General features: G+C 29.8%; 1 long non-coding RNA gene across 1 annotated transcript; it reads right to left on the reverse strand.

The window, feature by feature from the left end:
• Positions 1–166: 166 nt before the first annotated feature.
• Positions 167–5,603, reverse strand: LOC149056161 (uncharacterized). The gene is made up of 2 exons (XR_016191709.1): positions 1,290–5,603; positions 167–963 (listed from the first exon to the last, which is right to left on the reverse strand). It is a non-coding gene; the product is annotated as an uncharacterized LOC149056161 (long non-coding RNA).
• Positions 5,604–6,000: the final 397 nt, after the last annotated feature.

Consider the following 6,000-nt stretch of genomic DNA (forward strand, 5'->3'; position numbering starts at 1 on the left):
ACGTAACCTAACCCTTATCACTCTAGTGAGGCGTATCGACGTCGCTTTGTCGCTACAACAACTGCAAAGAAGCTATATCAGAGGTATTGAAACATTTTCAGACCACACGGCTTTTTAACCTTCACAAAATTTTGGTACCTCTTAAATAATTAAAAACTCAAAAAAGTACAACGTTTTAATGATGTTTAATTATTTATAAATTATAACGAAGTATACAATATAATTTACAATACACAACAAAATATATGAATCTAGTAATAATTATTTAATTATTGAAATCGAAATTAAATTTTTTCTGATTTGAATAAAACATTCTATTAATTGCCATCATTATATTATATTATATTTTGTTTTCCGTGTCACGGCTGCTTTGATAAGCACTCGCAACGCACAGATTCACCTCTGCACTATTATATATTCATACTGAATAGTTTTTATTTTTATTTTTATTATAGTCAAGTTCGATAATTTCAGTGTAATTCACGATTTTTGGAAAATTCCGGTAAATCTTATAAATACTTGAGTATATAAAAAAAAATAACGCTTGTCGCAATAGTAAGCGCGGACAAAGTAAATCTTATTTAAAGAGTGTATGAAAAAAAAGGTTTATTAAAGTCGAATATAAAGTTCCTAATCACAAAATTCAAAAATACAATTTTTCATTTAAATTAATTTACTATAATTATACAAAGATAACACAAATTTATAATTATTTATTACCATATAGAAACCTTAGGATCAAAACATACGACTGGATTTTGTCGACCGGCGTCTGCCGTTTGGTATTTTTGTATACAATTGTCATACCTAAAGAATTATATTGTGATAAAGGACAGCGTCGTTTTTATCCGGCCAACGATTTCAACCAACTTGCGAGTTCCGAAATATTTACTGCACTAGAAGGATTGTGACACATTTTGACATCGACGGTTAAGCCCACTTATTTGACTTATGTTACCTCGCCTAAAGAAATTTTTTGAACATTAAAAACTATTATCCTTTAAAAAATAATGATTAAAATAAAATTTTAATCAAAATAAGTATAAAAGTATAAACAATAATATAATAAAAATTAGGTATCCATTTTCAGTTCTGTTATATAAAAGTAGGGGAATTCTTACGTTTCAATGAATACGATTGCCTAATATACTAAAAAAAAGGGATAATAAAAAAAAATAAGTAAAATTGTTTAAAAAGGTATTGTTATTTGCCAACATATAACAGGTAACCAATTATACATAAAATTAATTCATAATTAGTATTTCATATTTAAAAAAAATAAATAATACCATGAAAAAATGTGTTTCGTCTGTTCGGAGAAGGATATTCAACACTCTCGCTGCGAGTGCAGATCACGGGTCGGCGTTGGTAGAAAGGTCCGTCACGCCATTGCCAATTCGTGGTCGTCATTAATGCATATTGAAAATACTCGTCTATAATAATTCGGCTGTAGAGGAAGCGCTTTTATTCATCGCGGTTATTCAGCACATATTAACAGAAAATTCTGTTCAGAAACGTTCAGGAAACATTTCCCGCGTATGTTATCAGTAGATAGGTACGCGGCGTGTGGCACCAGATTAGAAATAATATAGGTGTGGCGGTAAACGTGTTTAGAGAGCAACCTAATACATAGGTATGATAATTTATATTTATACATTTATAATTATTCTACACATACCAGTATAATATTATACTTTAATGAAAAATAGTAAAATAAATTTCGAACAATAAAAATAAAAGTCTAGTCTAGATTATATTTTTAATATATCGAGCGAGTATCGCTTATTTTGATTATTTTTTTTTTTAATAATCAATACATAGGTACACAACTACTGTGATACTCGATACATGATACTTTTAAGAAGAGTGTCATGATACATGACATAATATACATTAATTGTATATTAGATGTAATAAGATACATAATATATCTTCATCATTTAGCATCTCCGGATAATGGACGTATAGTAGATACTAAATAGGTAATATTGTTCACCCTATAAGACCATCCGCTTAAATTATACTTAATAATTTCTACAGATATAAAGTATTGAAGTCAGATAATTACTAATTACTAAAAAGTTGCCTAAGAGTTCGTGAATCAATCAAATATTAATTTAAAAAAATTTTCATCAAATGTTGTCAATAATAATAAAATGTCAGCAACAATACTTTTAAAAAGTGTTTAATACATTTAAATCGATAAACATACCTTTTATAAATACATAATACATTTTATTTCCTTAGCTTTTAAATTAGAATAATGCTGAATAAGTTTTTTATGTTTTTGAATTTTGTCTATGTTCCATATTTAGTGTTTGAAAATTTCATGAAATTTAAAAAAATGAAATATTTTAAAATGTGTGAAATATTTCAATTATTTGTAGTTTTGTCTTGTAAAATATTAAATAATTAATCTAAATAAATTAAATACCTCATTAGTCATTGACACACATTTTTTCCTCAGTTTCAATGTATAATAATATGTTGTATTTTTTTGCTGTATCTATTATTTAATGTAAAAATGTAAAATAAATAAGGAATAGGTAGGTATCGTATATTGTATATTATGTACCATGAACGTGCCGAACGTGGTTACTTATATAGTTATATACTTATATGTTAAAAATCAGATCAGAGTTTTCTTACTAATAATCAACATGTAATTATATAATTAAATATAACAAAAAACATAATAAAAATATTAAATATAATAATTAAAAAGAAACATTAAAGCCCTGACTTTTAGGAAACCACTAACCAGTACTTAGGTATATTAGTTTAGTATATATTATAAAGATCATAGTTTTATTGCTAATGAACTTGAAATAATATAAATTATAATTACTGTAATCTAGTTATCTCCTGAATTGGCGGGAAGATAAAATTGATAATGCAGTAGGGCCAAATAGTGAAATAATTAATAAAAATCCAATATTTCACAAGACATTGAAATATTTCACAACTTAGTGAAATATTTCTTATACTTCAAACACTATATCCATATTGCAAGTAAACCTGTATTTCAAATCCGATTCTGGCCACATATGTTTGTCAAATAATCTCTAGTTCTGAAAAAAACCTCTCTGTTGCTATTGCAGAGGGCATAATAAAAAAACCAAAAGTTAAAATTTAATTTAAGTCGTCATCGTATATTTTTTTAAGCAGTCGGATTAACACGTTTCACTATAATCATTTAATATAAACGAAATTCACCAACTGTACAGTGTACATAATATAATGATATTTGCTTAAAACACGTATATTAATAAATCTATCATTTTTAGAATGATAAACAAAATAAAATATATAGGGCCTATAAAATAGCTCGGGAGGCCATATCGGGGATATTTGCGCTTTGCTTCGGCTATACCCGGCTGGGTGTTGTAGCACTTTATAATATAGCCTGGGTTGTGCCGAATTAAAAATTTACTATATATAGCTATATACTATTGTATTAGCCATTAGGTATGGTTTGCGTTTGTTAAACGTACACAATTAATGAATAAGAATGTCCACTAAAATAGGAGTTTGGTCTGCAGTGACTCCAACATTTAAAATGTGTAGTGCGCAAATGCAATACACATGCTTTTTGAGTAATCCGTTAAAAATTTAAATTCTGCGCATAAAGATGTTAGATGATGCGGTTTGTTTTGGTTTTTTCTTGTCCTAGCGAATGATATAATAATATTATGTAAACATAACACGGTCATTGCGTGACTTTTTGACGTTGAACGACACGCGTACGAATCGTATTTCTAAGTGAAAAAATTGGTAACTATAATGATTCGACGTAGTACCTATATATTTATTATTTATCAAACACACGCGGAATACCTTACTCTTTGTGGAGTAAAATACAAACAATATTTATTGCAAAACCGTCGCGGAGACGTCGACGACCCCTCGACTGATGACGATAATTATTAGTAATAAACAAATAACAATAATATATTGCTCAGATGTCACACGCGTTACCCATGTATATAATTCTAAAACTGGTAAGTATATACCTACTTTCGATAATATGCTATATGCATATATTTATTGATTTATATGGGTGAATAAAATAATAAAATAATAGATTTAGGTATAGGTATAAATAGATTAAAACATCATGTTGATTAATTTATAAATATTCCACTGGTGAATGCATTTTCGTCTTCCGTCCACCATATTATCAGTGTCTATAATTATACCTATATACCTACATAACTGCGTTCTAATAATAAGTAATAATATGATTCGTACACCGATTATTTTTTATTTATTTATACATTTTTTTTTATCCGTATTTCACTTTCAAAACATGAGTTGACGACCTTGCGGTGGCGGCCATACCCGGTCGTGTATTTTAATTTTTAACGGTATCTACCTATATATTATACATTCTCACACACACACTGCGAGTCATAATCGTAAATGAATTTAACGATCATAATGATGCTGTGTGCATAATATCAATAAAAACAAACTGCCGTATCACCGCCGTGCGCTGTTTTATTATTTCAACTATCATAACAATATGCTTCGCGATTTAATACACCTGTAGAGTGTAGATGTGCATAGGGATATCGATGTCTACGCACGCTCGTTAAAAATTATCTGATTTTTAAGCATTTGTGTGGGATATCAAAGTTACCTGAAGAGATCAGTTAAAACTTAAAAAAAGAAATATAATGCAATTACGAATGTCAATTCATGGATGGGGGTGGGGAGGTAACCGTTATTGCGTATACTAATGATGGTTATCCTGCCAAATAAGAAAACTTTCGTTTTTTCTCCATACTCAGTTGTCACGACTTTTAAGTTTTCGGTGTCGTCAAACGCAGACCTGTATTAATACGGCTGTACTCGTATTGCACATTATATATTATATTGTTAGCAGGTATGTAATTATGTCGTACACTTTTTAATGTAAATGTGTCAATTTCAAGTTATGTGTACGGTTGTGACAGCTGGACTTTAAAACAAAAATGAACAATAAAATAATATTATTATATGGTAATGACTAATGAGTAATGCCCTGGTCCATGGCTGCCGGAGATACGACGATATATTATCATTATATTATTGTGGGAGCGACCGACCAGACGTCCTCAGGTAGCTATCGCGATGTGTTGCAATATCCTCCATAGTATATTGCTCGAACGCACATTTAATATTGTAAGTATAATAATATAATACATATATATATATATATATATGTCTGTGTGTGTGTATAACTAGCCCACGCATGCGTATGTGAGTCTGTGTGAGTGTCGACCGTGATACACGAACGGAACGAAATATAACTTCATTATTATATTTTATATTAAATCTCTCTCTCAGGTTTACTTATACAAAAAATACGCATATCGGTCGCACGATTTCAGCGTGTGCGTCGTCCGAATGAACGCCATCAGATTTTTATCGTCGTAATGCATAATATTATTTTCAGCTCCGCCATTTCACCTATAGCTCGTTGCCAAACGCACTCAAAGTCATAAAATAACGATAAAAATAATGACAATAATAATAATATAAAATATGTATATATAAGTATAACGCGCAGTTTTAAAGTAGTTGTTGTACACTGCGGTATAGCTGCAGCAACACGATCGTTGTGCATATGAATTATAATACCTATATATTACAATATTTAACTCGAAATTACGAAAGCGATGATAGTCGTATAGCTATAATAATGTAGTGTATATATATATATATATATATATATATATATCTGTATGACCGAAACTACTGCACAAAGTGAACATGACGACGAAAATCTGTGTTTTTTGTGGTCTTCTCGACGTTAACGTAAACACCGTACAGTTCGATTGTACTGTACGCAACATCAGTTGTTGTAATAGCAAAATGTCATGGAAACATTTTTGTATATGTTTGGAGTTAAGGAGAAGCAGCTAGTTGATTGCAGTATCATACAGACGGCGATGATAAAACTATACGTGGTTAAGTAACTTATATTGGCCTGGCTGCGGTTTTGTGCGTACCTCG

This window comes from Diuraphis noxia, unplaced genomic scaffold, assembly GCF_037042655.1.
Source record: "Diuraphis noxia isolate RWA-SAM2 unplaced genomic scaffold, SU_Dnox_SAM2 contig0004, whole genome shotgun sequence".
Taxonomy (NCBI): domain Eukaryota; kingdom Metazoa; phylum Arthropoda; class Insecta; order Hemiptera; family Aphididae; genus Diuraphis; species Diuraphis noxia.